Source organism: Orcinus orca, chromosome X (genome assembly GCF_937001465.1).
Source record: "Orcinus orca chromosome X, mOrcOrc1.1, whole genome shotgun sequence".
Taxonomy (NCBI): Eukaryota; Metazoa; Chordata; class Mammalia; order Artiodactyla; family Delphinidae; genus Orcinus; species Orcinus orca.
Genome location: NC_064580.1, coordinates 40211480 through 40221902, shown reverse-complemented (window position 1 = coordinate 40221902; position 10423 = coordinate 40211480). Strand labels below are relative to the sequence as shown.

Genomic DNA, 10423 nt, shown 5'->3' with positions numbered 1-10423 from the left:
GAGAAAATGGCTTTGCAAGTCACAATGTGGCATGGTTCAAACTGAGCAAATGAGAACAAAAATCAACACTTTGATATTCATACAAACCTTCTGCCACAAAGAATTTTCATTTATTTTAAAGTGATAAATCTGGGTAATTATGTGATATGATTATTCATAAAACTGTTAATCAAACTCACATCTATTTTGTAGCATCTCATACATAACTCTGCAATTGGAATATTTTAGGAAAATATATTATCTGAATTTTAAAATATCACTCCATTATAACTATTTATCAGCAAAAATGAAAAAAATGTATCTTGGCTAGTTTGGTTTAGTCAGTTATTGCAATGGAAAGTGTTAGATGTATTCAATAAATACAATTATAAATAATACAGCGTATATCTGCTTCCAATGTATACTCCCTGATAAACATCCAATATAAATAAAGAAATATAAATTGGGTCTGGAATGGACATTAAACATGCTTTAAAAGTGAATGTTTATCATGGACAGGTAAAAGACAAAAAAGTCCTTTCTCCATTTTCGTTATTTTGTTAAATCCAAACATAAGTACTTCTTGAGTATATTTACTATCCAGTATCTTATTCAGACTTTTCCCAGATGAGATAGGAAGGTATAAATAAAATAAAGATGGAGACTTCGGAGGTAATTTAAAAATCTGATGTGTTCTAAACAGCAGGACATGATTATCTTGTGCTAGTATGTTTGGAAGATCCACAGATTGACTTTTAGACACTAAGCTTTGCTTACGCTCAACTTCATTAAATGAAATTAATTCTCATGTGATTTGCGGGCGCCTTTCAAAAGAATCTTCTTTTTTCAGTAGCATAGAAGCATTCATTTGCCTCACTTGGATTATCCATATTCTTTTTCAGCTCAGCAGTTTCCAGCTCAGTTTAGAAAGTCATTTCATCCTCGGGTGGAAGTGCATTTCCAGATATATTGGGCACTTTTGATCCCTCTTGGCTCAGAGGCCTTCCTTGAAGATCACAGTCAGTGAAAACATTTTTTCTGTGAATGACAACAATTGAGAGAATCATGGGTAACTCTTAGAACCGGTGAAATAAGCAGTTCATTTTCAACTGGTGTGATTCTCTCGCAGATTAGCAGATGGGTTGCCAGTCAAGATTAAAGGAGAATACTGAGGATGGAAAGAAATGAAAACTTAATTAACTTCATTCTCGTGTCAATGGACATTTAGGTTGTCTGCACTTTTTCAATATTACAAATAATGGTGGAATACTTGTAGATGCTTCCTTGAGCCTATGTAGAAGATTTTCTCTAGAGTATATTCCCATAAGTAGAATTGCTGGGTCAAAGGGTATATACATCTTTAATTTTACTAGATATTATTACATTGCTCTCCGCAATGCTAGTGCCAATTTACACTCTCATCAGCAGGACATGAGAGCTTCTGTTACCCTACATCCTCACCAGAACTCAGTATTATCTGGATTTTTACCTTTTGTTGGTCCACTGGAGGTAAAATTGCATTTCATTACTGTTTGTATGTCTCTGATGAATAGCCATATTGGACATCTTTTCACATATTTACTGGTTTTTAAGCTTCCTCTTCTGTGAGTTACGAATCCATATTCTGTTGGCTTGTTTCTTGTTTTTCCCTGTAGGAGCTTCTTTTAAAAATACGCTTTGTAATTTTATGTCTTGAAAATAGCATCTAGTCCATGGATTTTTTTTTAATATTTATTTATTCATTTGAGTGCTCTGGGTCTTAGTTGCGGCACACGGGATCTTTAGTTGCGGCATGTGAACTCTTAGTTGTGGCATGCATGTGGGATCTAGTTCCCCGACCAAGAATCAAACCAGGGCCCCCTGCATTGGGAGTGCAGAGTCTTATCCACTGGACCACCAGGGAAGTCCCCCATGGATTTTCTTTTCACTTTATCTTTTGGTACATTTTATAGTTCAGAAGTATGTCATTTTAATATAGTTGAATTTATTAATCTTGCCTTTTGTATGTTAAGAAATCCTTCCCTGTACTGTGACCACAAATGTATTTTTCTAAATTTTGTTCAAAAATTTGTAAAGTCTTATTTTTCACAACTGGAATTTATTTTTTGAATTGTGTGTTTTAGTTCCCTACTGCCCTGTAACAAATTACTACAAACATAGCAGCTTACAACAGCACAGATTTATCAGCTCACAGTTCTGTAGGACAAAAGTCTGGTAGAAAATAGCTGACTTCTCTACTAAGAATCTTACAAGGTTGAAATCTAGTTGTTGACTGTCTGTGTGCTCAACTGGAACTTGGAGTCTTCTTGAAAGCTAACATGGTTGTGGCAGAATTTTGTCCCTTGCAGCTGTAGGACTGAGGTCTCCATTTCCTTTCTGGCTGTTAGCCAGAGGCTGCTCTCAGCTCCTCTCAAAGCCATCTTCAAAGAATCTCCCTTGTGTGGAATCTCTCTCATGCTTCAAATCTTTCTGACTGAGAATTTCTTCTTCAGGACGAGTCCTACCGGTTTTAAGGTCTCACCTGATTAAGTCAGGCCCACCCAGGATAATTTCTCTTATCTTTTTTTTTTTTTTGGCTGCACAGCACAGCTTGCGGGATCTGAGTTCCCCAACCAGGGATCAAACTCTGGGCCCCGGCAGTGAGAGCGCTGAGTCCTAACCACTGCACCGCCAGGGAATTCCCAATCTATCTTAAGGTCAACTGATTTGGGATCTTAGTTACATCTGCAAAACCCCTAAACAGCACTACCTCAATTTGTGTTTGAATAAATAACTAGGAAAAGGTGTGTGTGTACCATGGGCCTGTAATCTTGGAGGCCATCTTAGAATTCTGCCTACCACATCATATAAAGTAATGATTCATATTTTTTCCATGTGGATCACTACTTTATATTCATTTTGGAAATTTAAAACATATACAAAAGAAGAGAAAATAATTTCATGAACCCTGATGTTCCCAGTAACCAGTTTCTGTGATTCCACATGGCTAATCTTGTTCCACTTAGCTCTCGACTTCCTTCTCCCCACTCCCCCAGATTATTTTTCAGCAAATCCATGACATACTAGTTCATCTGTAAATCTTTCCATATGTATCTTTAAAGACAAGGACTTCTTTTCTTTCTAACTGGAACTAGCAAAACTTGAGGTTAAGGGCACCATCCTCCAGACTGCCAAGTCTGCCCAAGACTTCTGACACCAACTGCAAGTTCAGTGGTTTCCCAAAACCCCACAGGTTTGATAATTTGCTAGAGGGACACACAGAACTCACAGAAACCTATTATATTCACATTCACTTTTATTACAGGCAAAGGGTGCAAATTAGAAGATACACATAGGGCAGAATCTTGGATTGGGAGGGTTCCAAATATAAAGCTCCCATGTCCCCAGGGATGCATTACTTTCCCGGCATTGCTATGTGGCAATATGTGCATGGAGTATTGCCACTCCAGGAAGCTCACCCAAACTTTGATGTCCAGACTTTTATTGGGGTTTCATTATGTAGGCATGATTGATTGGATCATCACCCATGTGGCTGAACTCGATCTCCAGCCCCCTTCTGCTCCCAGAGGTCAGGCTGATACCCTGAGGCTCACAGCCCCAACCGTCTAATCACGGGGTTGGTCTTTCTGGTGTGGCCAGCACTTACCCTGAGTCATCTCTTTGACGTACACTATCAGGCTGGGTCTAAAGGACCCACCATGAGTAACGAAGACACTCCACTCCTGTCCCTTAGGAAACGTTAAGGGTTTAGAGGTTACCTCCCAGGAACTGGCAATAAAAGCCAGCCAAATCCATCCTTCCTTCCTTCCTTCCTTCCTTCCTTCCTTCCTTCCTTCCTCCCTCCCTCCCTCCCTCCCTCCCTCCTTCCCAACCACAATACCATTATCACACCTAAAAAATTAAAACAATTCCTCTTTTCATCAAATCTCCAATAAATATTCTAATTTTTCCCATTGTCTCATTAAAACAAAACAAAACAGTTGATTTCTACAAATCAGTATCCTAACGAGCTTCACACATTGCACTCAGTTGATATGTATCTTAAGTTTCTTTTAGCTTAGAGGTTTCCTTTCCCTCTTTTTTCCCCCCTTTAATTTATTTGTGGAAGAAAATGAGTCATTTGTTCTATAGAGGCTGCCACATTGTGGATTTTGCATAAATTACATAACCATAAAATTCACCCGGATTCTGTTTACACTTGACGTATTTGAATTCATTTAGCTAGAGCAGACAGTTCAAATACACCTTGTGATATACATTTCACAGGTACAAGTAAGCACTCTAAAGACCTTTGTGAAACAGTCACTAGTTTAGTGAACAGCTTGGTGGCTCAGGAACTCTGGAATATCTATCTGTCCTTGATCCATCCTCCAAGCTTAATGCATGTTGCCCTTATGTTTATATATACTCCAGTGCTTGGAAAACTCCAAGACTTCAAGGCCTATTTTTATATGACAGGTGACTTCATAGAGGCCTGTTACTATAGCCCTGCCTAAGAGGACTTCTAAGAATAAAACAAACTGACATGCCTGTTTGTGACTTGGAACCCCTCATGACCTCTGCCCATAAAGAGATGAAGATTTGACCAACAAGGGCTTTGTAGCTCTGGGGTCCACCTGTATAAACTCTGGGGGAAAAAAAACCCTGGAACTCTGGTTAGATTGGGAATATAGTTTTCTGGGCTCAGATGAACTTTAAGTCAGGATGCCACAAATTTACAGAATTCAACTGTAAAAATCTCAACTAAATAAAACTGGTTCTGTCTCAGAAACAGACATGTCTTTTTAAAAAGGTCTTTGAAAAGTACTCAGAGGGCTGAAATGGAGGATGTGAGTTATCTAATTCTGCTCCACTATAAAGGCACTGGAGTCATGTCTTCCTATAATGTGATATGCCACGAACAGTCCTATTCTATCCAATGCATTTAGTGGTAATGGTAAAAGCTGAACCCAGCATAAGTGCCTTTAAAAGGCTTATCACAATTGTCTCGAGATTGATGGATCTACAGGTCTTTAAAAGAGCTTCATTGTCATGTTCAGAGGAGAAATTGACCCCATACAATGAGTATGTATCAAGTGCTCTGAATATATTTTCAGAGACAAAGCTACTTCTCTCAGTTGTGGCTTTAGTCCAGGTTTCTGTCCTGTTGATCACACCATCCAAGGGTGAGATGGACACCATGACCATCCCATGGATCCTCTTGTGGCCAGAAGGAGCCCTTGGCCTATGGGACTCCATGAGGTATTCTGACCAAATGCCAAGGTGTTTGGCAGATTTAAAATGCAGCTGCACCAACTGATCTGCCGCAGTGCTGGAATTCAGAACCACATATGCTCCCATATACCAAATTCAGAACTTTCTCCATCCCAAGATCGGTCTCGCCATTAACTGTCCAACAACAAACACAACTGTGAAGCCCAGAGACCAGGCAAGTTCCTTTTGAGGAACACGGGCTGCTAACCATGGTGGGTTTCAGGGACAAGGTCAGTCAGTACCTTTGTGCCTCCTTGACTCCCATCACTAGAATCTCCATTTGTACCCCCAAGGTCAGCTTCTGAGGAACAGAGGTTTGTTCACTGTGGGCTTGGGACCTGTCCATTGACAGACTGTCCCATGCAGGGAGGCTGTACACATGGGAGAAAGTTTTGGGGAGGAAGGAGAGTTCTGGATTGTTGTTCTTCCAGAGGAGAGCCTCTAGAAGGAACCTCATGTTGGGAGGTAGAGCCAGAAGGGGAGACTAGTAAGACAGTCCTGAAGAGTTGGCGGAATGTCGTTTTGCCATGTGGCTCAGGGAAGTGTAGGATGAAGCTACCTGGAGAGGCTGCCATGGAGGAATGGGTGCTGAAGGAGGAAGATTTGGGGAGGTTGTTGTCAAGTGGAACTAGGTGAGGTGTGGGAGTGAAGCTTTGTGCTGTTCGGTGACTGCATACAAGATTGACTTGGGTCCGGGTTCTGTGGTACTGCCATTTAGACCTCTGTTCTTCTGGAAAGCTCTGCTGAGGGGGGCCTGGCAAGAGAGCTCTTTGTAGCCAGAACTCTTGGGGTTTTTCTCCTCAGACTGCTCCAGTGCCACTCTCCATTCAGCCAGAAAATTGAGGGGGTGATTACAGAGCTCTAGACAGTGATGGTCCAGAGAATTGGGCTTTGGAAATTTCCCTTTTTACTTTTGTACATGAAGACCCGTGACTTTTGTACAAAGCAATGGGGTTGCCCATTTGGGGTAATCAGATGAGAACCTTCTTAGGAGGCTTAGTCTATGTTTCCTTCACCTTGACTTTGAAGGAGCCATGACTTTCTTCTCGGTCAGGAGGGATGTCAGGGACCCATGGTGTGGTCTGCTCTCCTTACACAGAGACCTGGTGTGCATCCAGCTTTAGGGCCAGAGAGTTTGCGCTTCAGCATCTAGAAGAGCTTCCATGCAGTCCTCCCTAGACTGGCTCTCATTCCTTTCCAGACCATAGACCTCTGGTTCCATCTTTACCACCTGAAAGAGCACCTTCTTGATTCCAGCATTCCATTGACATGTCTTCTGGGCTCTGCTCCCCTTTCCTTCTTCGTTACCAGAACAAATCTGTTCACTCTGCTCCTTGTCTTTTTCCTCTTCCAGCATCTCTGCAGTCTTTGCTTGTGGTGTACCGGGAATTCATCCTGGTACTGGGCCATCTGCTCTGGCATTGCCCTGCCAATAGCTTCTTTAAGTTTCTGTAGAGGTGCCTTCAGATGCATCCCCTGCCCCCAACACACAGAGATGAAGTTTTGGGGCAAGTGTGACCGGGATGTCCTTGCTGCAGAGCAGGGATGAAGTCACATGGCCACGCTCCTCAGAACTGACCTGGCTGTTCAGCTTCCAGGTTTCTACCTCCGTGCCCAGGAGGATCTCATGGATATCCTGGGTGAAGAGCTTCCTTTTGCACTGTCCCTCAGCAGTCCTGGCAGGCTGGAGCAACTCCTCAAGGCACTCCTCCACGGCCACTGGAAGGCCTTTGCGGAGAAAAGAAAACTGTGAATTCCCTGTCCAATACCACCCTGTGGGAATCTCTTTCATCACCCATATCACAGAAGGGGCTTCCTTCTGGAGACTCACTGAGCAGCTGCTTCAAGTCCAAATCAGTCAGAGAGACAGTAACAGTGACCTCCTAGAGCAAACTGCTCTCAGGAGCCGAGCAGAAGATTGAGAGCGAGGGATGCTACCCCATTCTCACAGGCTTATGACCCTCAGGCCTGTTTTTCCTGGGCCGATTTCTCATTCTGAAATTTCTTTAACATCTCTTTATCACTTCGAGCCTCAAGAACATTTCTTCTTCTTCTTCTTCTCCTTACCAGCGTTGAGAGCTGTGAAGCTCCTTTGGGAAAAGCTGAGCTCTGTTCATTTCTTTTCCCTGTTGAAAGTGTCATCCTTTTTCTTTCTTCCCTTCTCACTACCTTCCTGCAGCTTCTTCTTCTTCTTTGGTGATTTTTTCCCCCTCTTCTCTTTAGTAGAGTCGTTGTCAGATTCTGATGTTTGTTGTAACTGCAGGGTTCTCGGGTTAATGTAAAATCTTCCGTACTTTGTGGTCAGAGAAGCACCATTTGAAGAAGCTCATCATATATTTCAAGTCCAAATCAGTTGGTGGAAGAATGAGATTCATCGTGCTCATCCCCCACGATAATCAAGTCTCGTATATGGTCTTTTCTATGATTCTTTCCAACCTTGTTTCCAGGTTGAAGACCTGCCACTCCATCCTGTGAACTCTTCACCAGCTCTGGGTAGTACTCTGGGCAGCGCTCACTTTCTGGGTCAACAGAACAGTTGCTGCAGCCGGCTTAGGATCTCAATGCTCTTCTGCTCTCCCAACCTCCTCTTGCCCAGATTTCTTTAAAAATGTGAGATTCAGAGGGCCTGGGAGAGAGGCGAACTGGATCCTGTTGGGTCCTGACATGACTACAAACAGTCTTGGCAGTTTTTACCATTTGGTTTCTTTGTCACAAGTGCAGGGGCTGCAAATGATCTCTCGCAGGCAGGATGGGCCAGATGCACTGATCACAGCTCTAGTTAGCACCTGGGCCCTGAAGCATGCATACCATGGTGGCCCATGCACTCCCACGGTCCATGTCCACAGATCAAAAAGCTCTCGTGAGGGTCAGGAAAGAGAGGCAAAATCCCAACTCAAGGTTTGTACAACATCTCAGCAACAGCGAGGTGGCTCTTTGAAAAGCAGTCATTAAAAAAGAGCACTTACTGAAAACTCAACAATAAGAAAGTAAACAACCCAATTAAAAAATGAGCAAGAGATCTGAACAGACACCTCACCAAAGAAGATATACAGATGGCAAATAAGCACATGGAAAGATGCTCCACATCATATTTCATTAGAGAAATGCAAAGGAAAACGAGTTACCACTACACATCTATTAGAATGGCCAAATCTGGAACACTGACAAGCTCAAATGCTGACAAGGATGTGGAGCAACAGGAACTCTCATTCGTTGCTGGTGGGAATTTAAAATGGTACAGACACTTTGGAAGACAGTTTCTTACAAAACTAAACATACTCTTACCATAAGATCCTGTAATCCTGTTCCTTGGTATTTACCCAAAGGAGCTGAAAACTTAACTCCACACAAAAGCCTGCACATGGATGTTTATAGCAGCTTTGTTCATAATTACCAAATTTTGGAAGCAATCAAGATGTCCTTCAGTAGGTGAATGGATAAACTGTGGTACATCCAGACAATGGAATATTATTCAGTGCTAAAAAGAAGTGAGCTATCAAGCCATGATAAAACATGGAGAAAACTTAAACGAATGTTGCTAAGTGAAAGAAGCCAACCTGAAAAGACTACATACTGTGTGATTTCCACTATATGATCTTCTAGAAAAGGTAAAATTATGGAGACAGTGAAAAGATTGGTGGTTGCTAGGGGTTAGGATGGAGAGAAGGATGAACAGGTAGAGCACAGAGGATTTTTGGGGGGCAGCAAAAGTGTCCTGTATGATACAGTAATGGTGGATACATGTTATTATACATTTGTCAAAACCCATAGGATATACGGCCACCAAGAGTGAACCACTGTAATGTAAACTATGGACTTTAGTTAATAATAATGTATCCATCTTCATTCATCAATTGTAACAAATGTACCACACTAATACATGATGTAAATAATAGGGGAAACTGGGTTGGTGGGGAAGAGGGGACATTTGGGAACTCTCTGTACTTTCTGATCTGTTTTTCTGTAAACCTAAAACTGCTCTAAAATAGTCTACTAATTAAAAAAAAAAAAAGCACTCATACGGTGGGAGAACAGAACAGGCCTTCCACAAGGAGGAATCTACCAGATGAGAGTGGCATCTGGAGCACAGTGGAGAGCAGTCACCGAGCCCAGAACCTGGAGGGGACAAGGGGGTCGGGCTTCCTGAGGTCACACCCAAGCAGAGACCCCAGGAGCGAAGGAACAACCGTGGGCGCACTGCATGGGCCTTGTGGCCTTAAGGGAGAGGGGAGTGGGGTCTGAGGGGGAGCGGCAGTGCTGAGTGGCCAGATGCTTGTGGTCAGAAGCCCAGGTAGGGGGAAAGGGGCCTGCCTTCTTTGAATGAGTGTTATGCCTTCACTGATCTCCTGGAACATCCCAAACATAATTATTTTTAAGTACTTTTTTTCTGTTCTGCAACATTGACTTCACCTGTATTGGATTCATATCAGATTATTTTGTTAGAAGTTTTTTTCTGTAGCGTGAAATTTCTTCATGTGCTCTAGAATTTTTGTTTGCACATTCATTTGGAGTGTCTTTTCCTTTCCTTTCCTTTTCCTTTGTTTTGTTTTCACTTACATCCTGACTTTGTTGAGTGGTTTGGCAATTGCCTCAACTCGGCATCCCTTTAGCAAGCAGGAAATTGAATACAGGTAGCACCCACACCCTCTGTTTCCTAGGTTTGTCATTCCATATACTATTGAAGAACCACTGTCTGTGGAAAATGAAACCACCACTTCCACACAGCACCTGTGGTACCTCTTGGAATGTGATTCTGCACCAGCTCACCTTCTCTCTTACCGGGTCCTCAGCCATGCCTTCTTTCCAGGCTGAGGCTCCAGCCTCTGTGTACACAGACTGCATTCAAATTTTTGTGAGCTTGACCACTGTAGAGGTTTGGTACAGGAGGATGGCCTTCTTTCTATCTCCAGCTGCTTCTTCTGGAGAAACCAATCTAGAATCTTTGCTTCCATTTGCTCGGGAGACAGAGAAAACCTTTCTGATGTGAAAGGGAAGAACAAAGCAGAAATGCAGAGACAAGCAAAAAAGATGAAGAGAGAGGAATTCATGAGTTCCCCATTTTCCTCAAGCCCTGTTCTCTGTCTTTCCTGAAGTCTGACTGTCTAACTCTTCCTTTAATTCCAGGACACACCTCAGTATCCTTCTACCCCTCCCTTATATATATTTTTTGCTTAAGCTAGCTCCAATGGGT

General features: G+C 42.5%; 1 pseudogene; it reads right to left on the bottom strand.

Moving 5' to 3' along the window:
• Positions 1-6233: 6233 nt before the first annotated feature.
• On the bottom strand, positions 6234-7898 carry LOC101273918 (ubinuclein-1-like; annotated as a pseudogene).
• Between the last annotated feature and the right edge of the window lie 2525 nt (positions 7899-10423).